The sequence below is a fragment of the Lepus europaeus genome, chromosome 11 (assembly GCF_033115175.1).
Source record: "Lepus europaeus isolate LE1 chromosome 11, mLepTim1.pri, whole genome shotgun sequence".
Lineage (NCBI taxonomy): Eukaryota > Metazoa > Chordata > Mammalia > Lagomorpha > Leporidae > Lepus > Lepus europaeus.
Genome location: NC_084837.1, coordinates 76,777,694 through 76,801,887, shown reverse-complemented (window position 1 = coordinate 76,801,887; position 24,194 = coordinate 76,777,694). Strand labels below are relative to the sequence as shown.

The 24,194-nt window shown below is 46.5% G+C and overlaps 1 protein-coding gene across 4 annotated transcripts in view; it reads left to right on the top strand.

Moving 5' to 3' along the window:
• Positions 1–24,194, top strand: part of RAB27A (RAB27A, member RAS oncogene family) — a 101,195-nt gene that overhangs the window by 27,846 nt on the left and 49,155 nt on the right. For 3 of the 4 annotated variants that reach the window (XM_062205963.1, XM_062205961.1, XM_062205962.1), the window contains exon 2: positions 1,731–1,849. The exons of the other annotated variant lie outside the window; for it this stretch is intronic. The gene's annotated coding sequence lies outside the window, so the exon portion shown is untranslated. The remainder of the gene's footprint in view (positions 1–1,730; positions 1,850–24,194) is intronic. 4 annotated transcript variants of the gene reach the window in all.

Genomic DNA, 24,194 nt, shown 5'->3' with positions numbered 1-24,194 from the left:
GCCATTTGAGGGGTGAACCAACAGAAGGAAGACCTTTCTCTCTCTCTCTCTCACTGTCTGTAACTCTACCCTAAAAAAAAAAAAAAAAAAAGGATGCCCCTTGGGATGCCCTCATCCCACATTGGGGTGCCCAGGTTTGAGTCTTGGGTCTGTTCCTGATTCCAGTTCCCTGCTGATGAACACCCTGGAAGGCGGCTGATGATGGTTCAAGTGCTTGGTTCCCTCCTGCCCTTGTTGGAGACGTGGCTTGAGTTCCCAGCTTCTGACTTCAGGCTGGCTTAGCCCTGGCTGTTGCCACCATTTGGGGACTGAACTAATAGCTGGGCGAACTCTGTTTCTGCTTGCTGCTCAAACAAAGTAAAATTAATAAATTTTTAAAAATAAATAAATTGGATAATGGTACAGCGATGACCAGTGTAGCAATTGTAAGCACAGAGAAGGGGCATCTAACTTCCCACCGCTAGCAGAAGGAGCCTCAGGGCTCAGACTCTTGGTCCACGGAGCTTGATGGGTTTAGAGCAGTAGCTCTTGTAGTTAAGTGTGTGTCAGAATCACCTGGAAGGCTTGCTAAACTGCAGGCTCCTGTGTCCTATCTTCAGAGTTTCTGGCTCAGGATAATGGGCCCAAGAATCCGCATTTCTAACAAGTTCTAGGTGGTGCTGATGATGCAAATTTTGGGATCACATTTGGAGAAGTACTGATTTAGAGAGCTGCAAACGTTTGTGCTGGTTGGAACCTAGTGGCTCGTCAGCAGGAGGCAGGGAATTGTAAGTGGTATTGGAGACAGAAGCCTCAGGAGTAGGGAGTCCACCCTGGACACTGTGGGAAGCCATCAACAGGTTGTACCAAGGAGAGCGATTTGCCTTTCGGGAAGATGGTGCAATATAGAGGATGGATCAGTAGTAGGACCAGGTTGAGGATGAGAAAATCGAGTAAGCACAGACGAGAGATAAGAAAAACTAGGAGTAAGGGTCGGAGGAGGAACGATTCTTAGGACGTGGGAGCCAATTGGAAGCAGAAGAGGAGGAGTCGCTGTGGACCAGAGATTTCTGGCGGGGTGTGTGTTGGGACTGCGTGATGCCTGACACAGGAAGAGAAGCGGATCTGAAGCAGGGCTGGGGAGAAGAACAAGGAGGGAATTGAGTGAAGCACGTGTTGTAGCTGAGATGCCAGCCAGGAATCTGGGTGGGCCCCCTCCCCTGTAGACAGCTTTATCTGCGGGTCTGGAGGCCAGGAGCGAGGTCTGGTAGTCTGGTAAGGAATCCAGCCCTCCCCTCCCTGCCCATCCATTTCATCTCCAGTATTGCTTGTTTGCATCAGGCTCTGTATTTGTAAAGGAACAATATTAATATAACTTTTAAGGGCTTCGAGAAGATGAGACTTTTTAAAGATGTTTTCTCAAGAAAACAAACGTTCTGCTTTATTGACTCTGGCGGGGGGCGAACGAGAGTTGCAGTACTCATCTCCCCCCAGTGGAAGAGGCTGGTGGAGCCGCCCCGGGTCCAGGGCCAGAGGAACAGACGTGAGTGAGCTTGAAAGGGGCAAGGTCACTTGACTGGTTTGCTGGGCCGTATGACCGGCAGCTGAGACTAATTAGCTGGATTGCGGGTTTTTACAGAGCTGCCTGCTTTTGAAAGTTGATGGAGCAAACTGTGTTTTCAAAAGACTCTTTTGAAAAACACTTATAAATAGGCCCTTCTGACTCTCAGATTCCTCTGTCTCGTTGTTAGACAAGAACTAACCTTCCTCAAGAGGACATGTGGTTGGCAGTTGTCAACTGCTGAAGTGGCGGCAGGTCCGGTCTCTAAAGAATTGGAAAAACACAACGAACATTTCTCCACCTGCCAAGGTACGGCTTCGTATTTATCTTTTTTTCCTTCTTCCAGGGGTGTTGAGCTCTGCAGGTCCTTCAACTCTGTGTTGTTTAACACAAACGACCTTTGCAGGTATCATTAGGATTTTACCTGGAGATTTCACAGGGTCTTTTCCTGCTTTTGGAATTAACTGGACAAGTGCATTGTCAGCGACCAGGGACTGGGTGTGAATAGTGACTGCACTTTTCCTTTCTTTTCGGTGCTTTTTAAGGAACTTGGGTTTTTATTCTCGGATAGGTTGAACAAGAGAGTTGACTAAGGGATTAGTCTAAGTCTTTTCATCCTCTAAAGATTTTTATCCACAAAATAACAGCTTATTGGGATTTTGGTTTTGTCTTGTTGATAGCTTTAATGGGGGGAACTGAAGCATGTGTTTTGGGGTAGCTGTGTTTCTTCTGTGAATTAAATCTGCCTACAAATGATTGTTTTGTTGGGTTTGAGAAGGGAGCTGTGGTACAAAGGAAAGGTCCACGTGTTTTGCAGCTGCACAGTGAAGTATGCTGCTGCCGCAGAGCTGGGTGGGGAGGAGGCTGGGAGGTGTCACCGTGCAGCTCTCCCTGTGTTCGGAGACTGCATCAGTACTAGTTTGCTTGGGCTGCCACCAAGGAGCACCATAAACCGAATGCTTTCAGAACTGAGCGGCTCCAACGACAGAAGTGTGTTGACTCAGAATCCTAGGGCCTGGAAGTCCAAGATGGCGGTGTTGGCAGATTGGGTTCCACGGGCCTCTCCTAGGCTTGGAGATGTCACACTTTCCTTGTGCCTCTTCACATCAGCTTCCCTCTGAGTTTACCTGTGCCTGCATTTCCTCCTATTCTTTTTTTAAAGGTTTATTTTATTTGTTTGAAAGGCAAAATGACAGAGAGGGAGACTCACACACACACACACACACGCACGCACAGATCTTCCATCTGTTGGTTCATTCTCCAATGGCTGCAGTTGCCAAAGCTGGGCCAGGCTGACACCAGGAGCCAGGAACTCCATGGAGGTCTCCCGTGTGGTGGTAGGGCTCCAAGCACTTGAGTGATTTCCTGCTGCCTTTCCATGTGCATCAACAGGAAGCCAGATCGGAAGCAGAGGAGCTGGGACTTGATACGGGATGCCAGCGATGAAGGAGATTACTTAAACTCTTGTACCAGAATGTGGACCTTCTACCTTTCCTTTTCCTTGATTTATTTTACTTTATGTTAAAGGATTTATTTACTTATTTCAAAGTCAGAACTACAGAGAGAGACACACACAGAGAGGGAGAAGAGAGATCTTCCATCTGCTGGTTCAGGCCAAAGCCAGGAGCCAGTAGCTTCTTCTTGGTCTCCCATGTGGGTGGCAGGGGCCCAAACACTTGGGCCATCTTCTGCTGCTTTTCTCAGGTAGTTAGCAAGGAGCTGGATGCAAGTGGAGCAGCTGGGACACACACTGATGCCTATGTGGGAGCTGGTGTTGTGGTGGTGGCTTTACCTGCTATGCCATGATGCCTGCCCCCTAACTGGATGCCTTCTATAGAGGTCCTGTCTCCAAACAAGTTTGCCCTCAGAGACAATGGCAGTTAGCACTTCACTGTGTGAGGTTTTGGGGGAACAATATTTCACCCCATAACAGATGTACTTGAAAGTTTTATAGATTGACATTTTAAAGATTTGCCTCCAAGGGTATGCAACATACATTCGGTAAGCCGAGTGCTCAGACTGTGCCAGATGTTGAGTGTGTGAGGATGAATTGGGCATGGGCCCTGCCCACTAACCCGTGATTCAATCAAATATGTGGCTGTGACTTCAGTGTATATGTGTCATTACAAGTTGCTTCTGTTGAATTGTAGCCATTCTCCTGGTTGTTGTGTATCTCTGGGGGCACCATCAGATGGGCAGTCTTCTGTCCTATGAGAGGCACCCCAAAGGGTTGCCTTGCCCTGACCGTACCCAGGCATAAATTGAGAGTAAAAGGACTTTATTGCTCATATAGCCCAACCTTTTTTTAAAAAAAAAAAAACATTTATTTATTTGAAAGGCAGCGTTACCGAGACAAAGGGAGAGAGAGACAGGAAGACAAAGAGATCTTCTATCTGCTGGTTCACTCCCCAGATGGCTGCAATGGCTCGAGTTGGGCCACGCTGAAGCTGGGAGCCTTAAGTTTCATCCAGGTCTCCCATGTGGGTGCAGGGACCCTAGCACTTGTAGCCCAACATTTTCATCTTGCAGGTGAGGGAGTCAACGCTTAGATGTGCTAAACTCATGTGGCTGATTAGTGTTGAAGCCAAGGCATCCTGTGGGTGGTCCTGACTTCACTCCAGTGTGCAGACCGATATATCATTCGCTTTTCTTTGCCGTGAGCTCAGCCCAGGATCCCTTTGTCCGGAGTCCTTGTGGGAAAGAGCCTGGATTCAAAGCTGACATATCGCGATTCCTGGGTGGTGAGTGTCTAACAGAGTGCCTGGGGAGGACTGTTATCCATGAGGGCATCTCAGGTGTTGAGCGTCCATGGTGGATCTAGTATAGTTCTGAGGTGTTTACCCCCATCTCGGTCCCCTTCTCTGCCTCTGTCAACCCTCTGACAATGTCCCTTCCGGACCTGGTGCTCACTGACACTGCAGCCATTACCATCCACAGGGTAGTTCTCCTCCTCTCCTGGGGCCGCTGCTGCCCCCAAGTCAGAAACCATGCAGAAAGGGAGCGCACTGAGCAGACTGCTGGCCTGCAGGACGGCACCATGGCAACCAGGGCCTGCACACGTCAGCGGTCCCGGAGCCGCTGCCTCTCTCTGCTGCTGTCTCAGCTTCTGCCTTCTGCAGACCTGCGTGCTCAGAGAAGAAACGGCCGCCATTTCCCTCACCCCCGTTCTATTTGCTCTTCTTAGATTAAAGCTGCCTGCGATCCCTGCCGGTCTTCCCCTCCCCCCAGCCCTGCATCCTCCATCTGAACTTGGCTCGTTCGGAGCCAGAGCACGGGGCCCAGCACGCATGATAGCTGATGAGTCACGTAACGCACGTTAAAAGTAGAAGCTGATGATCGCAGGAGACGTTCTGTGCTTGCCTGGTCTTTGCTAGGAGATGCATTTCTCTGTGTTGCTGCTGTGGCTGCAGGGTGACTGGGGGCCCTGCTGTCTTGCCAGAGCACAGGTGCTATGACAGAGGCTGGGGTGGCCATGGAGAGCAGGTGATGGATGAGGCACAGGTGCCCCTTGAGCGATGCGCTCGAATAGCTGCTGCCTCTCTGGAGGCAGGGGCCACTTTGCTCCAACGTGGATATAAATCATCCCTCTAAGGGCTTTCTCGTCACCTTTATTTCATACACCATCAGGATCCTCTTTTTGCTGATGCAATGTGAACAGGCTTCCTGTTGTTAGATTCATCGCCCAGCAGCTAGTGATTGGATCTCCTGTTTTCACAAGGAGGCAGTCCGGACTGCCGTTAGTGCATGCCAGGGTGCTGGGGCCACCCACCCAGCCGTAGACTCTCTCTGCGTGGAAGCTCTGCTTCCCCACATCCTTGGATTGGTCATGCTGGTCCTCACATCTTGATTTTCTCTTCACTGTAAATGTCCAATGCGTCTCTCCCAAGGCCCTGGGAAATATAACTATGTGGGTCGCTCTAAAATTCATTCCCATTTCTTTTGAACTCTAGCCTGTTTTGCAAATGCCAGTTAAACACAACTCCCTGGTTGTCCCTCAGACATGAGGGGTATTTAATTTATTATGTCCTATACAGTATAACAGTGTTTAGAATATGCCTGAGTTCCCTCTTTTTTTTTTTTTAAGATTTATTTATTTATTTGAAAGTCAGAAGTACAGAAACAGAGATAGAGAGAGATTCCATCCGCTGGTTCACTCTTTATATGGCCTCAATGGCCAGAACTGGGCCAGGCTGAAAAGCCAGGAGCCACGAGCTTCTTTCAGGTCTTTATGTGTGTGGCGGGGTCCCAAACACTGGGGCCGTTCTCCATTGTTTTTCCCAGGTGCATAAGCAGGGAGCTGGATCAGAAGTAGAGCATCCAGGCCTTGAACCATTGCCCATGTGGAATGCTGGCATCACAGGTAGCAGCTTTACTTGCTGTGCCACAATGCTGGGTTAAGCCACAGGCTGTGATGCTGTCATCCCATACAAGTGCCAGGTCAAGTCCTGGCTGCTCCACTTTCAACCCAACTCTCTGCTGAGATGCCTGGGAAAGCAGTGGAGAATGACTCTGGTCTTGGGCCCCTGCCATCCATGTGGGACACCTGGATGGAGTTCCCAGCTCTCTTGGCTTCAGCCTGGCCCAACTCTGGCTGTTGTGGCCATTTGGAGAGTGAACCAGTGGATGGAATATCTCTTTCTCTGTCTTTCCCTTTCTCTGTCACTCTGCCTTTGAAGCAAATAAAATAAATCTTAAAAAAAAAAAAGAAAAGAAAAAAAGGAAGAAAGAAAGAAAGAAAGGCAGAGAAGGAGAGAGAGACAGAGACAGAGTCATGGACAGAAAGAGATCTCACATCTCACTCTCCAAATGCCTATAACAAATAGCCAAGCCTGGGCCAGGATGAAGCCAGGAGCCCGGAACTCAATCCGTGTTTCCTTATGGATACCAAGGACCTGGGCCATCTTCCACTGCCTTCCCAGGCCACAGTAGAGAGCTGGATCAGAAGAGCAGTCAGGACATGAACTGGTGCCCATATGGGATGCTGGCACCACAGGTGGAGGCCTAGCCTACTACGCCACAGTGCTGGCTCTAATTTGTTAGGACTTTTATAAAAGCAAGCGTTCCAGACATGTCAGGATGTAGAAAAGGGTGAAGGGGTAGGCCCTCCCTCCTTGAAGTATGAATCTTCATATAATCATGTTCAAAAATCTGACTCAGACTGTTTTCTTGGAGATTTAACCCTTCCTTGCTTGAGGTGGTCTTTCCCCCTCTGAATAAAAACCAGGTTCAAGGGAGTAAACTGAGATCTTCTGCTTGCATTTGCCTAAATCCTACCTTCTAGGTTACAGATTCACTATCATGAACATTTCGATCTTCTCAATTTGGTGTGTAGATTTTTTTATAAGGTTTTTTTTCTCGATTATTTATTTGGAAGGCAGAATTACAAAATAGGAGGAGATACAGAGAGAGAGGAGTGGGGGAGGGAGAGGGAGAGACAGAGATCAAAGTCTTCCATCTGCAGGTTCACTCCCCAACTGACCACAATAGCTGGGACTGCACCAGGTCAAAGCCAGGAGCCAGGAGCTTCATTTGGGTCTCCCATGTAGATGCAAGGGCCCATACACTTAGGTCACCTTCTGTTGCTTTCCCAGGTGCACTAGCAGGAAGCTGGATTGGAAGTTGAGCAGCTGGGTCTTGAACCTGCTCTCATATAGGATGCTGACATCACAGGCAGTGACTTAACTCACTATGTCACAACTCCAGCCCCTGACTTGAAATAATGCAATCCCGGGCAAAATCCTCATCTGGATTTTGAGAAACTTAGCTGGAAGCGTGAAGGGTGAGGGAAGTCCCAGTAAGATAGGGAACCCATCCTGCCAGATGCAAAGTTGGGCTCCAGGGTTGACATCCTGACATTGTGGCATTTGTTCAGAGATGGTCAAAATGACCGATGACACAGAAACAGAGAGCCCTGAAACAAGTGTGCCCATACGTGGGAAATCACTGGGGAAAGAATAATTTAATTCAATAAGTGGTGCTATGATAATTGGGTATCCTTAAAGCAAAGATAATGAAATTGGGTTCCTCTAGATACCTTAAAAACATTCCCAGTGTAGTGTAGTAAAGGTTGAAATTTGAAAGCCAGTATCTTTAGGAAGATAATATAGAAGAATATCTTTGTCACTATAGGTAGAAAAGGATTTTTCAATGTGATATAAAGAGAACTGTTTATAAAATTTTGATAAATTTGGGGCCGGTGCTGTGGCGTAGTGGGTAAAGCTGCTGCCTGCAGTGCTGGCATCCCATGTGGGCGCCTATTCGAGGCCGGCTGCTCCACTTCTCGTCCAACTCTCTGCTAAGGCCTGGGAAAGCAGTAGAGGATGTCCCAGGTCCTTGGGCCTCTGCACCCATGTGGGAGACCCAGAAGAAGCTGCTGTCTTCAAATTGGCACAGCTCTGGCCATTATGGCCAACTGGGGAGTGAACCAGCAGATGGAAAACCTCTCTCTCTCTTTCTTTCTCTCTCTCCTCGGCTTCTCCTTCTCTCTGTGTGTAACTCTGACTTTCAAATAAATAAATAAATCTTTAAAATTTTTTTTGATAAATTTGAATACTTTCAGATCCATTTGAAAATGTCAAAAGACAAAGCACAAACAGGAAGAAAAATATATTTTAAAGATTTATTTATTTGAGGGGCAGAATTACAGACAGAGAGAGGGAGAGACACTCCCCAGTGGCTGCAATGCCCGGAGCTGAGCTGATCCGAAGCCACAAGCCAGGAACTTCTTCCAGGTCTCCCATGAGGGTGCTAGAAACATGCTTGTATACGATTTCTGACGCACATACAAGTAACAGTTTCTCTAGGAAACTGCTTCCCAACGTTTTTCATAACATTTGCATGACTTGGTCATGACTTGGACCATCTTCTACTGCTTTCCCAGACCATTAGTAGAGAGCTGGATCGCAAGTGGAGCAGCCAGGACTTGCATCAGCACCTGTATAGGATGCCGATGCTGCAGGCCTTAACCTACTAAGGCTTAACCTACTAAGCCACTGCCCCAGGAAGAATATATTTGCAACATATGTAACTGATGAAAGGTTAGAACCTGGACGCTATGAAGAATTCCTGTTCATCCAGAAAAAAATGGCAACCTAATAGAATAGTAGGCCAAGAACAAGGATATGCATTTCTATAGAAAGAAAGTAAACAGCCAGCCAACTTAAAGATGTTCAACTTAATTCAGCATCAGAGAAGTGACAATTTAGGTAACAGTAACAAGTGCTCCATTTAGAGAAGGCTGACAAGAGACAGTAAATGTAGCTGAGTATGTGAACTTGGGAGCATGAAGCAATCATATTGAGCAACAGTTTGGTGTTACCTTGTGTTACTGAACATGCATGTCCTTATGGCCCAGAAATTTCATTTACATTCACCTGAGAGTACAGTTCCCTCCCCCCCCACCCCTACCCCCTACCCCTTTGCATCCCTGCCTGGGCCCAGTGTGTACTGAATTGACTCAGGTATGTTGAGCTGTTGAATCCTTCTTTCCTGAGGCTGGCTGGGCAGGGCCTGGCCTTACTGAAGCCTTTAGACTTGGTGTTGCCTTTGAGCAGGTGCATTTGCCTCAGTAAGTCATGCAAAGGTTAGGAAAAAGGTTGGGAAGCAGTTTTCTAGAGAAATTCTTAATTGTATATCAGAAATCATATACAAGTATGTTTATAGCATCATGCTTTTAAATAAGAACAAAAACTTAGAAGATGTGGTTTACTTAAGCAAATTCTCTAAAAAATCCACAGGGGGCCGGTGTTGTGGCATAGCGGGTAAAGCTGCCCACCTGCAGTGCCGGCAGCCCATATGGGCACTGGTTTGAGTCCCCGCTGCTCCACTTCCCATCCAGCTCTCTGCTATGGCCTGGGAAAGCAGTAGAAGATGGCCCAAGTCCTTGGGTCCCTGCACCCTCGTGGGAGACCCAGAAGAAGCTCCTGGCATCAGATTGGCATAGCTCCAGCCAAGTGGCCACCTGTGGAGTGTACCAGTGAATGGAAGACCTCTCTTTCTCTCTGTCTTTGCCTCTTTGTAACTCTGCCTTTCAAATAAATAAAATAAGTCTTTTTTTTTTAAAGGAAAATCCACAGACATTAAGTAATTAGAAAATTTTTTGACTCCTCATTTTTTTATTATTGGGGTAAAAGTAGTAACTTTTTTTTTAAAGACTTATTTATTTATTTGAGAGGTAGAGTTATATATAGAGAGAGAAAGAGGCAGAGAAGGAGGTCTTCCATCTGCTGGTTCACTCCCCAAATGTCTACAGGTAGGCCGATCTGAAGCCAGGAGCCAGAAGCTTCTTCCAGGTCTCCCATGCAGGTTCAGGGGCCCAAGGACTTGGGCCATCTTCTACTGCTTTCCCAGGCCATGGCAGAGAGCTGGCTTGGAAGTGGAGCAGCTGGGACTTGAACTGGTGCCCATATGGGTTGCCAGCGCTGCAGAGGGCGGCTTTACCTGCTACGCCACAGTACTGGCCTCAGTAGTAACTCTGTCAAGGAGAGTGAGAGAGGAGGCTGGTGCAGAGTAGTGGTACTCCTGGGCAGTGTGTGGTTTTCATTAGCACACACTTAGAGGGGTGGCACGTAGTAACCCACGAGAACGGGCAAGGTGCATGCTTTGAATGGAAGGAAGTGCCCAAATGCAGGCTCCCAAGAGGAGAGAATGCTGTAGAGGCAGAGGCAGGTCCGGTGCATGCCTTTCGCTTGCTGCCAGGTGAAGTTCCTTACAGGAACCCCAGGAGCTGAGGTCTGGGCAGAACAGCAGGGAATGTCCTGTGAGGTTTAGTTTGGCTGAGAACATGCAGTTCTGGTCCTTGGTCTTGTTCACATGAACGCCCGGTGTGTCCTCTCTTCTGGGGTTTGCACGGTCATGGCCTTCTTTTTTTGGGCTAGTCTCTGTTGGCCACTCATTCCTCCTTTGTTCTAAGGACAGAAATACTTATAGGTGGGCTTTGGGAATGGGAATTTTTTAAAAAATATTTCTCTGGGGCTTTGTGGATCCCTGACTTAACGTCCTGCTCCAATCCGACCTCCTCATCTTTCCTGTCCAAGAATCTGATGGTCTCCGTGAATACCTTATACCCACTCTGACTTTCTTCTTCCACTTTGGATGTTCTCTTTTGTCCTGTTGATAACCCCATTTTGCTCTTCTGGCCACCAGCACTCCACTCTTCACAGTTCTCTTTGCCACTTCCCTTTTGACATAATAAGACTCAATATTTGTTCTGTTATTTTTAAATTAACGTCTCTTAGATCCCTTCCCTCTGTGTGGCTTCCCTCACTTGGGAGAGGCGATACAAGGGACAGCTATCACCATAACCCTATTTAAATTTCTGATGGCGAACCTGAACTTTGAACTAGAATCATAGAACATAGAGTGTTTGTGTTGGGAAGAGACCATTGAATTCAAACCTTATTTTATATCTGAGCAAACAAGGCTTAGGGCGGGCTGGGTCAGACACAGATAGTGGCAGAGGAACTGGACACCCTGTGTCGTGAGTGTTCCTTTGAATTTAAAGCCAGTTTCATATTATTAGTGTATTTGTCTTATGTGTGTGTGTGTGTGTATATGTATATATATATACATATACACACAGAGAGGTCTTCTATCCCCTGATTCACTCCCCAAATGGCTGGAGCTGCGCCGATCCAAAGCCAGGAGCCAGGAGCTCCCTACAGGTCTCCCACGTGGACACAGGGGCCCAAGGATTTGGGCCATAGAACCAGCACCCATATGGGACGCCAGCGCTTCAGGCCAGGGCATCAACCCACTGCATCACAGTGCCGGCCCCATGTCTTATCTGTATATTACTATACACTTTGAGGGGAGCATTATATATTATTCACATTTTTTAAAAGATTGATTTGGCTGGCGCTGCGGCTCACTAAGCTAATCCTCCGTCTGCGGCGCCGGCACACCAGGTTCTAGTCCCGGTTGGGGTGCCAGATTCCGTCCCGGTTGCTTCTCTTCCAGTCCAGCTCTCTGCTGTGGCCCCTGGGAGGCAGTGGAGAATGGCCCAAGTGCTTGGGCCCTGCACCCCATGGGAGACCAGGAGGAAGCACCTTGCTCCTGGCTTCGATTCGGCGCAGTGCACTGGCCGTAGCAGCCATTTGGGGGTGAACCAATGGAAAAGGAAGACCTTTCTCTCTGTCTCTCTCTCTCACTGTCTAACTCTGCCTGTCAAAAAAAAAATAAAATAAAATTTAAAAAGATTGATTTATTTGAGAGGTAGAGTTACAGAGAGAGGGAGAGACAGAGAGGTCTTCCATCTGCTATTTCACTCCCCAAATGGCTACTGTGGCCAGAGCTGAGCCAATCTGAAGCCGAGAGCCAGGAGCTTCTTCTAGGTCTCCCACATGGGTGTGGGTGCGGGTGTGGGTGTGGGTGCAGGGGACCAAGCACTTGGGCCATTTTCTGCTGCTTTCCCGGGCCACCAGCAGAGAGCTGGATTGGAAGCAGAACAGCCAGGACTCAAACTGGAGCCCATAAGGGATGCTGGTGCCGAAGGCAGAGGCTTAGCCCACTACATCCCAGCATTGGCCCCTATTACATTAGTATGCTTTGACGTTACTAGCCGGGCTCTTCAATACTTGCTAAATTGAAGTCATAACCTGACCTTGCAGCAAACCTGCTATCTTTCCTATTCCTCACCATCTGCCAAGTTTTATCTGACTTTGAATGTGCTCATCGGAGTTCCTGGTTCCTGATGCAAGGTCTTGGTCAGATTGCCTCCCCGCCCCACCTCCTTTTTCCTCAGCTCCCAGGGACTGCTTGTCTTGAAAAACCACTGTTTTATGTCTCCAGTCATTTACAGTTTATGAAATGTGTTCATGTAATGCACCCTTTAATCCTGCCAATAGCCATTGCTAGATAAATGTTCCAGTATTCAGGAATCGGGTTGTGAGAGGCTACCTGATGCGCCATAGGGCACAAAGCTAGGAAGTAAGTGGCGGGGTTCAGGTCTCTGACCCCAGGCCTGTTGCACTGGTGGTCTCCTGTGCTGGGGTCTGCCGGAGTACCAGAAGTTTGCTCCTTGGTTGTCCTTTTGTCATCAGTGGGTGCATCGTGCTCCCTCATCCTGATACCAGCTTCTTGAGGGGGTGGCTGGATCAGATGTCTCTTTAATGCCTGTGTGTGGTTGCTAGACAAGGAGTGGACATATGGTAGTTTCTTATCAAGTGCAGTTGAGGTGAATACAAATATAGCTTACTCTCCCAAAGGAAGTGTAGCCATCTATGGAGCTCCAAGTTGTGTTTGAGTCATTCCTGAATGAAATCATCAGGCAGCAGAAGGAAGCCGAGGAAGGAAGAGGTTGCTGGACAGAGCCGAAGGGTCGACACAATTAGCGGCTGAGTGACAGCTGGCCTGTTGTCAGCCCAGTGGTGAGGGATAATGGAGAACCAATACCCAGGAGGATAGTTTTCAGGAAACAGGCAACTTTATCAGGGGGATGAGAACCACTCACCAGGTGGGGAAGGGGTATACTGGAGGGGCGTATGATCTGCTTAAGTCAACCCAGGTAAAACATTCATACATATTGATAGAAAATTGATTAAATGAATACAAATGAATTCTCAGCATATAATACGGTTTCTAAGACAAGCTTGGGGCACAGCGGGATAAAGCCCTGGCCTGCAGCACTGGCATCCCACGTGGGCGCTGGTTTGAATCCTGGCTGCTCCCCTTCTGATAGAGTTCTCTGCTGTGGCCTGGGAAAGCAGTAGAAGTTGGCCCAAGTGCTTGGGCCCCTGTACCCACTTGGAAGACCTGGAAGAAGCTCCTGGCTCTTGGTTTTGAATCAGCTCAGCTCTGGCTATTGTAGTCATTTGCAGAGTAAACCAGCGGATGGAAGACCTCTCTTTCTGGCTCTACCTCTCTCTGTAACTCTGTCTTCAAATACACCTTAAAGAAAAAAAGAGAGACAAGCTTCCAGGGTGAGAGTGAAGTGTGTAGAGGTATTTTTGGCTTGTTTCATGATCATTTTATTAATGGCTAGAGCCTTGAGAAAGGGAATTTAAGCACTTGGGAATGTTTCCATAAAAACTTCCTTTCCCTTTTCTTCACCATGATCAATGCATCAGGACTGATCCCTAGTGGTCAGAAGTAAAGAGAAATACAAATAATTTCATGTGTCACCTGTGTTCACAAGTATGTTGTGATGACCGACACATCTGGTGCTGCCTCATTTCACAGACTTCTGTGCATTTTCCCTATGCATCAATGAGATGCTTTAGAAATTCCAGTTCTTTGACATTCTAACTATGTTTCCAACTTTACCTATTCCTAAAAGGGTCACAAAAATCCAGTAATAAGAGCAGGGGTAGGTGACACACTCACTTCCTACACTGGAGAACCTAGATTCAATTATTGGCTCTGACTCTAGCAGCAGAAGATGACCCAAGTGCTTGGGTCCCTGTCACCAATGTAGGAGACCAAGATGGAGCTCCAGTATCTTGGCCATTGTGGTCATTTGGGGAGTGAACAAACAGAGGGAAGACCCCCCCCCTTCAAATAGATAAATACATCTTTATTTACTTACTTACTTTTAAAAAAGAAAGATTGGGGCCGGCGCCACGGCTCAATAGGCTAATCCTCTGCCTGCGGCGCCGGCGCACCAGGTTCTAGTCCCGGTCGGGGCGCCGGATTCTGTCCCGGTTGCCCCTCTTCCAGGCCAGCTCTCTGCTGTGGCCAGGGAGTGCAGTGGAGGATGGCCCAAGTGCTTGGGCCCTGCACCCGCATGGGAGACCAGGAGAAGCACCTGGCTCCTGCCTTCGGATCAGCATGGTGTGCCGGCCACAGTGCGGCGGCCATTGGAGGGTGAACCAACGGCAAAGGGAGACCTTTCTCTCTGTCTGTCTCTCTCACTGTCTACTCTGCCTGTCAAAAAAAAAAAAAAAAAAAAAAAAAAAGATTTGTTTTCTGCTATCATGGGAGGCATGGATTGAGTGCTCAGCTTTTGACTCCAACCCCGGGCCTGCTGGAGCCTCTTCCTGGTCTCCCAAGTGAGTGCAGGGGCCCAAGCACTTGGGCCATCCTCCATTACCTTCCCAGGCCACAGCAGAGAGATGGACTGGAAGGGGAACAACTGGGACTAGAATCAGCACCCATATGGGATGCCAGCACTGCAGGCAGAGGATTAACTTAGTGTGCCACCACGCTGGCCCCTTGATTAGTTTTTTAAAGATTTATTTATTTGAGAGGAAGAGTTAGAGAGAGAGAGAGAGAGAGGTCTTACACCTGCTGGTTCACTCCCCAACTGTCTCCAATCGCCAGGGCTGGGCTGACCTGAAACCAGGAGCCAGGAGCTTCTTTCAGGTCTCCCATGTGGGTGCAGGGGCCCAAACACTTGGGCCATCTTCCACTGCTTTCCCAGGCCATAGCAGAGAGCTGGACTGGAAGAGGAGCAGCAGGGACAGGAACTGGTGCACACATGGGATGGTGGCACCACAGGTGGAGGCTTAGCCTATTAGGCTGTTGTGCTGGCCCTTTGATTAGTTTTGAAAACTTTTATACCCATTTATGCTATTCTGGCTATAATTTAAGATAAAATGGCATTTGATAGTTACAAATAATGTATTCTCACTTGTTTGAAGTTTGCTGTAGTCTTCATTGTGTTCTTTAAAGAATATATTGACTTTTGACAGTTCAATTCAATAGATTTGTTTTTAAAATTTATTTTATTTATTTGAAAAGCAAAGTGACAGAGATGGGGGTGGGGGGAGAAACAGAGATATATCCTGTATCCACTAGTTCACCCCTCTGATTCTGATTGCTGCAATAGCTGGGGCTGAGTCAAACCAAATCCAGGCGCCTGGAGCTTTATCCATATCCCCCATGTGGGTAACAGGGGCCCAAGTACTTGGTCCATCACCTGCTGCCTTCCAGCCTGCACATTAGCAGGAAACTAGATCAGAAGCAGAGCAGCAGAGACTCCAACTAGCACCTCGATATGGGATGTTGGTATAGCAAGCAGTGGCTCAACCCATTGCAGCACAATACCAGCCCTGCCAAGCATAGATTCTTGAGCCAATCAAGACTCATCTTGTGCTATTTTCTGCTGACTGCAAATTGTCAGTTTAGATACAGGAAGAGACTGCTAATGTAGCTGATTACAAACGTTCTCCTACCTATTCCCTCTACTATCTCTCTTTTTAAAAAATATATATATATATTTAATTTGAAAGAGTTATAGAGAGAGGGAGAGGGAGGGAGGGAGGGAGAAGGAGGGAGAGAGGGGGAGAAGGAGGAAGAGGGAGGAAAGCGAGGTCTTCCATCCACTGGTCACTCCCCAAATGGCAGCAATGGCCAGAGCTGCGCCGATCCAAAGCCAGGAGCCAGGAGCTTCTTCCAGGTCCCCCACATAGGTGCAGGGGCCCAAGGACTTGGGCCATCTTTTGCTGCTTTCCCAGGCCAGAGCAGAGAGCTGGATTAGAAGTGTAGCAACCGGGACTAGAACCAGTGCCCATATGGGATGCCGGCACTGCAGTCCAGGGCTTTAACCCACTGTGCCACAATGCTGGCCCCCCTCAACTCTCTCTTTAATGCTGCTGATTTCCTATCCCAAGGTAGGTGCTGCTTCTTGTTCCTTTTCTACATGTTTCTGTAGCCTGGGTTTATCTAGGACTGTGCAGCCCTAGAAACAAACCTCTTCCTTCTCCAAGAGTGACCTGGTGATACTTGTCCCTAAGATTATTTCCTTTAGTTCTCTCCTGTATCTCAAGTTCTTGGCGGCCTCTCTTGGAGTTCTCACTCCGTTTCGCTCCCAAATGAGAAGAATCTTAAGGGAAAGATCTGAGAGGTGGCATCTTTAAGACATGCTGAACAGAAGTCTCCCAAGCCTTAGAAATGAGCTGTCAATCTAAGGTGTTCAGGCAGAGAGGAAGCATTTGGGTACAAAGTCAAAGGCAAATGAGATGATTCAGAGCCTGGTTCAATGTGGAGCTCTGGATAGTGGCTTTCTAACTGTGTACAGTGGAGACCTTGTTAAGTCCTTGCTGGGTGCACAGACCTTAGAGCTGGAATCTTAATCTTTACTCCTTTCTTTAGATTGGTTTTGCTTTAATCTGTTTTTTTTTTTAAATCTTTATTTATTTGCAAGTCAGAGTTACACAGGGGACGGGGAGAGAGAGAGAGAGAGAGAGAGAGAGACAGAGAGACAGAGAGACAGAGACAGAGGTGTTACATCTGCTAGTTCATTCCTCAGGTTGCTGAAACAGTCAGAGGTGGACCAGGTTGAAGCCAAGAGCTTTATCCAAGTCTCCCATGTGGGTGTCATGGGCTCAAGCACTTTGACTATCTTACACTGCTTTTCCCAGGCTATTAGCAGCAAGCTGGGTTGGAAGTGGAGCAGCTGAGGCACAAACCCGTGCCCATATGGATGCTGGCATTGCAGGTGGTAGCTTTACCAGCTCCACTACAATGTAAGCCCCTAATCTGTATTATATATTGGGGTTCCATGTAAGATTCTAATTGAAGACACAGTTTTATTGCTAAACAAAGTTTGTAACCAGCTGGATCCGAGAAGCTTTCTGAGGCAACGAGAGGTTTGCTGTAATGACATATGTAGATTTCTTGAGATCCTATGTAGGAGTGTTCAGCTGGTTGTGAAGTCCCTGGTCTGTTATGGTCCAGGAGAAACCCAAACTCAGAAAAGCTGTGCCTATTTATAGAGGTCAGACAGGAAGTTCCTCAGACACCAAATTATCTCTACAGTGATCGGTAATCTATAAAAAGTAAGTATTTTGATGCAACATACTGTGTTCATTCCTAATTGCTTAGCTGACTGTTGGAAAAGTAAGGAAGCAAACATGCGTTGAACACATGTGCCTGAGCCTTGTCTGTCATTGTGTCTCAGTGTGCTTTCTGAAGTAATCTTTCAGGAGTGAAGATGAAAATCCACTCTGCTTAAGAAGAAAGAGAAAAAGCTAGTGCTAATTATGTCCTTCTTGATTAACTTACACACGTAAGAATTTGAGATAAAGTGTGTACACTAAAGGCAGAAGCCAATAACTTAGGCAAGTAACATAGTGAGCGATTTGGAGGTCTCCTAGTTGGGTGTGTAATATTTGACTATATGCTTTTCTACTCCAGTTTAAAAAAAATAACAAGAGAGGGAAAAAGCAAATTTGAATAAAAGCTTACAGAGCTCTTTAACTACCTGGATAGATGCCAGGCATCCCAAGGAAACAAGTTAAAACCACAAACTTGATGCCTCTGGATAAGGACCACAGCTGCTGCTTCTCTGCTGCTTCAGATTATTCTCTTTAAAATCTTACCATTGTTGTGTCCGAATTCCCAATCCCTACACCATTAGTATATTGTCTAAAAGTAAATATGATCCAGCTTTTTAAAAAAGATTTATTTATTTATTTGAAAGTCAGAGTTACACAGAGAGAGGAGAGGCAGAGAGAGGTCTTCCATCCAATGGTTCACTCCCCAATTGGCTGCAATGACCGGAGCTGCGCCGATCTAAAGCCAGGAGCCAGGAGCTTCTCCTGGTCTCCCATGCGGGTGCAGGGGCCCAAGGACTTGGGCCATCCTCCACTGCTTTCCCAGGCCATAGCAGAGAGCTGGATCGGAAGTGAAACGCCAGGACTAGAACCTGCACCCATATAGGATGCTGACGCCAGCCCCAATGATCCAGCTTTTTAACACGTTTTTTTAAGAAGTAGAATATATCAATAAGGATATATCAGATTGAAAACCACAAATAACTGATTTGAACCAGTATGTGTCATTTTGCATCCAATAAACAGGATAAGATCATTTTCACATAGCTACTTTCACGTGAAGCCTCTATAAAACTTAGGAAGTTTCCTCCAATTTGATGTATGGCAGACCATATTTACTGATTATAATGCAATAAAGTTAGAAATTAGAAGCAGCAAGAACAAAAAAGTCAGCTGTGATCTGACAGGATGATTTAGAAATAGTGTGACTGCTAGTACTTTGTTGTGCCTCAGTCCATTTGCATAAGTAAACTCACACCCCATTCTGTAAACAGCTGCTGATAGAAATGCAAACAGTCTAAGACCTTGCATGAAGAATAGGTGGAACAAGGAAGGACTTAAAAAGCAGTGAGTGTATCTGATCAGATCTTGTCCATAAGGGGAATTTGTTTAGTTCAACTTGTTAAGGAATCTGATATTTAGGGAACAGTTAGGCACAGGTAGTGAATTTATCAGTGGAGAGGACCAGAAAGATCTAGAGCTAGCTGTCTGCAGCTCACTGACGCCTAGCAAGAGGCGAGGAGTCCTAGCATCATGGTTTTAGTGGTGTCAAAATATCAGGAAGTGGTTTGATTTTTCTGAGGGTATTTCACTGCTTTTAAAAAATGAAGTTGGGCCAGCTTTGTTGTGAGGCTATAGGGGTATCTGATGCATCCTAGGAGCTTTTTAAGTAACTGACGGCTCTGTGTAGCCTCACAAGTTGAACGTGTGGGGAGGGAGCCTTCATTGATCCCAGTCCTGTATGTATGCAGTGACAGCAGAACTCACCGAAGCACAGTGAAAGTGTGGCATCTGCTCTCTGTTTAGTAAGTTAGGGGAATGCTTACCGTACACTGTAAAAATCATTTGTCAGAAAAAACATCTTAACATGTGGGTGCTTGGGTCTAGAGAGACATGGTGGTGGTATATATTCTGGACACAATTTTTCTTAGCGGTGGATATATAGAGAGCATTTGTGTTCTTATGTTTTAAACAGCTAATGATAAAGTAACACCCTTTCCCCCCCTCTTTACTGCTAATTTGGGGATGTTAGCCTGTTTTTATTGTTTGTCATCCTGAGAGGTCTTGCTGCTTCTAATTCATGGTTTTTCTTGGAATGAAAGAAGTGTCCCGGCTCCTTCATGAACTGAAGGCTTTGCTTCTTGCTTTGGAGTGTTTGACAGAGTGACACTTACGTGTTGTGGCACACACACAGCTGTAGGCAGGTGGGATGCAAGGAAAGTGCTGTGTTGGTTAAGGGCCTCAACACGCAAGTTCTACTGTGTTCTGGGAGCATTGATCTTGGTAGGATTCCCTCACTCCATTTCTACCTGACATGTGGAGCTGTCTTTTAAAAAAATTTTTTTAAGAAGAGAGAGAGAGAAAGGCAGATCTTCCATCCATTGGGTCACTCCCCATATGACTACAACAGTCAGGGCTAGGCCAGCCAAGAACTCAATCCAGATCTCTGAAGTGGGTGTCAGGGACCAAATACTTAAGCCATCACCTGCTGCTTCCAAGAGTGTATTAGCAGGAAGCTATTTTGGAAGTGGATCAAGGACTCCAACCTGGGCACTCTGATATTGGATGTGGGTGTCCCACGTGGTGACTTAACGTCGGTACCAAATACCTGCCCCACTACGCACTTTATACAGATGGCGATGTCCTATTATTTGCATTTGAGAGACCTTGGCTCCAAGGTCTGTGTTGCACTTCTTCTGTGTGCTCACAGAAAGCAGCCACTGAGTGGGAGTAGACTTTATAGATTTGTGCTTTTATGGAATTCTTGGCGATTGTCCAGCTTCATAGTGTCTCTTAGAGGTATGTTTGTCAGGGGTTAGACATTCCAGTGCAGTGAAATATGGCTTTGTCCATCATGGGGCTGCTTTCACATTATTTGCAATATCACTCAGCAAATCAAACAGCCACTCCCATTTCCCCTGCATTGCCTATATTTTATAAACGACATATTCCATTGTGTCCCATTTTTCCTGTTACCCTGTATCTATAACTTAAGAAGTACTTGTCATACACTTTAAGTGCTCTTACACAGAGTGTTTTGGTGAATTTATTTTCCATAAAGTGCTGTGAACACTCAAATTCTGATCCTAACAGAGGGCTTGTGCAACAAATAATGTCTTTTGAGTAAACGAGTCAATGATCCCCATAAATTAAACAATGACAGCAGAAGTCAGTGACTCATTTGAGCCATTGGCAGTGGTCATTCAGGGCATGTTCTGCCCACGAGAATCATTCCAGTGTGGCTCTTTCCTAACCTAGTGTAGCTTATTCTGTTTGATTACTGGGCTGCTAGTCACTCACTGAGGTGATGGCACTCTCAGAAATAGTAGATTGACTTCTATATATTTTTTTAAAGATTTGTTTTTTTGAAAGTCAGAAGTACCGAGAGACAGGGAGAGAGAGAGAGAGCTTCCATCCACTGGTTCGCACCCCAAATGGCTACAATAGCCAGGACTGGGCCAGGCCAAAGCTAGGAGCCAGGAGTTTGATCCAGGTCCCCCATCTGGGCACAGGGGTCCAAGCACTTGGCACCATCCTTGGATGCTTTCCCAGACGCATTAGCAGGGAGGTGGATCAGAAGTAGAGCAGCCGGGATTTGAACCTGCGCCCATATGGGAAGCTGGCATTGCAGATGGTGGTTTATCCTACTACACCACAGTACTGGCTCCTTGACTTCTATATCAAGACGACTTATTTTGTCTTCATTCTGATCTTTCCTTTTCATACTAATAAAAAAATTTTGCAAATGCCCAAAAGAAGCTCTCACAAATGGGGACATGTTTGGATGTCCTAGTAGCATTTGGAGATGTATGTTTAATTCAACGACTTAAAAATAATTTAGTTCTTTTCCCTGAAGATCTTGGTATGTTGGAATATCACCTTCTGCTAGAGATTTTTTTCACTTTGTTTAAATGGGGAAAATGAAATATTCTGTAGCCAGTACATTGATGTAATAAATATATTTTTAATTTTTATGGCTGTTTTTTCAAAGATTTATTTATTTTACTTGAAAGTCAAAGTTACACACAGAGAGAAGGAGAGGCAAAGAGAGAGAGAGAGAGAGGTCTTCCATCTGCTGGTTCACTACCCAGATGGCCGCAGTGGCTGAAGCTGCGCTGATCTGAAGCCAGGAGCCAGGAGCTTCTTCTGGATCTCCCACGTGGGTGCAGGGGCCCAAGGATTTGGGCCATCTTCCACTGTTTTCCCAGGCCATAGCAGAGAGCTGGATCAAAAGTGGAGCAGCCAAGACTTGAACTGGCACCCATATGGGATGCTGGCACTGCAGGCGGCAGCTTTACCTGCTATACCACAGTGCCAGCCCCTGATGTAATAAATATTATATTAAATGATTTACAGATTTAGCTCATGTCAGATTTTAGGCATAAACGTATGCAACCTCACTGTTCAGGACAGGTCTACACGGTGCTATGTTTGTAGGAATGCATTTCTGACTCACAGGTGAATAATACAATTATAATCTTACATTTTGAATTCCGATAAAATTCAGTTCATCTTTCAGTAAGGAGACAAGGAGGAGATGTATTCCAATTTCCTTCTGCATTTCAGAGCTGCTAGGTTTCCAGTTATTTCTCTCAGCCCGAGAGACAGACTTGTTGTTTAGGATTTCATCTTTTTTGCTCCTGACCTGTGAGGTGAGCAGAGACAAGGAACTGTGCACAGGGGAGCATAGGCTGTCTCACCTCGTGGAAAAGAAGTTCCCTGCTGTTATTGGTAACCACTCTGGTTTTGTAGTGAAAGTAGCTGTGGTTGGCTTCTGGATTTAGGAATTGCAGTGGCTTGGGAGAGCTGCAGCAAGGGCTCATGGGTGAACATACTGCCCCTAGTTGTGTCTTGACATATTCTAAAATGCTTCTTTTACCCCACCTCACTCTGGGCGACGTCTTTTCCTCTTGTTAGCTGTCACTGTTCTGTGTCTGTCCAGCATGTCAGCTGCGGGCCAACATCGGTGCCATGAAAAGGAAGGGGTGGGTTTTGTGGTACACTGGGTTAAGGTCCTGCCTGGGACGCCTTGATCCTCTATCAGAATGACAGTTTTGAGTCCCAGCTCCTGTGCTTCCCGTCCACCTACTTGCTGATGCATCCTGGGAGAAGCAGAAAATGACATAAGTGTTTGGTCCTCTGCTGGCCATGTGGGAGACCTGGATGGAGTTCCAGGTTTGGGGCTTTGGCCTGGCCCAACCCTGGATATTACAGGCATTTGCCGATTAACCAGCAGATGGAAGATCTCTGTCTATTTTTTTTCTCTCTCTCTTTCTTTCAGGCAGATGGAAATAAACAAGCATTTAAAACAAAATCAGGCCGGCGCCGTGGCTCACTAGGCTAATCCTCTGCCTGCGGCGCCGGCACACAGGGTTCTAGTCCCGGTTGGGGCGCTGGATTCTGTCCCGGTTGCCCCTCTTCCAGGCCGGCTCTCTGCTATGGCCCGGGAGTGCAGTAGAGGATGGCCCAAGTGCTTGGGCCCTGCACCCGCATGGGAGACCAGGAGAAGCACCTGGCTCCTGCCTTTGGATCAGCGCGGTGCGCCGGCTGCAGCGGCCATTGGAGGGTGAACCAACGGCAAAGGAAGACCTTTCTCTCTGTCTCTCTCACTGTCCACTCTGCCTATCAAAAAATAAATAAACAAATAATAAAAAGCAAGCAAAAAAAAGCCTATTGTTTTTTAACACTAAAAATAAAAACACTGATAAACTACTTAGTTCTATGCCAGCAGTTGGTATATGAGCACTTTTCTCCTGATGAATCCCCAGGTAAAGGAACATGAAAAGACCATGTGACAGTATTGATGTTCTGTCCTGTTATCTGAAAACCAATAATTGTTAAATTCACCTGTTCCTTTTTATATGTAGGAGTCATTGAGCTGGAGAGTATGAAGTCCGTAAGCTATACAGGAATGCCAAAATATTTTATTAACCATTGTAAAAAATTCAGGGTATGTTCAAGTACAAAAGTTCTTTATAAGATGCCTTGTGTTTCCCTTGTGAGAAATTTCTTACATATTCTGGATTGAGCATCTTGTTTTTATTCCTTTCACATTTGCACATTCATATGTCCAGCATGTGATGTGTGTACATATTTGTAGGGAAGAAGAAATATGGGGATATAAGTTTCAGTCACGTTGCATTGTGTTCACGAGAGAAGTTTAAAATGCTTAGGGGTGGGTGTTGGGGGCAGTGGTTAATGCACACCCCAGATTGGAGTGCTTGGGTTCAAGTCCTGGCTCTGCTTCTGCTGCCAGCTCCCTCCTAATGAACATCCTGGGAAGCGGGTGATGACTCAAGTACTTGGGTCCCTGCCATCGCTGTGGGAGACCTGGGTTGAGCTCTTGCCTCCTGGCTGTGGCCTGGCCTAGCCCTGGCTGTAAATGGCATTTGAGGGATGAACTGGCAGATGGAGTCACTCTTTGTATTTGTCTCTGCCTCTCTGCTTTCCAAATAAAAATAAATAAATACAAATTTTTAAATATTCAGGAGGATTGACTTCTTTGAAAACTCAAAGGCAGATTAGTCATTAGGGGAGCTTAGATTGGGATACAGTTAGCAGTGTACAGTCTCAGGTTGGGAAGGAGGAAGAAAATGCATTTTCCATGCCAGGTGTGACTGCACAGGCTCCCCACAGTATGCTGGCACCAAGCATCTAACAGGCATTGTGAACAGATTTGTTGAAGGGGTGAACGAGAGTACCAGAAGCACTGTCTTTACAGAAAACAAGAATTGGTATCAGGGGAGATCTAGATCAGCCCCTTAGTATTTTCTTCTTAAATCAAGTTTACAGGGGAAAAGAAATCACAATTTTCTGCCTTTTTTCCATTTTAAAAGCGCACACACACAAAAGAACAACATAAAGAAAGAGGATTTACAGTACTTTGAGATGGCTCTGTAAACAGATGAAGCCAATAATGTATTAACAGTACCAACTGAGAG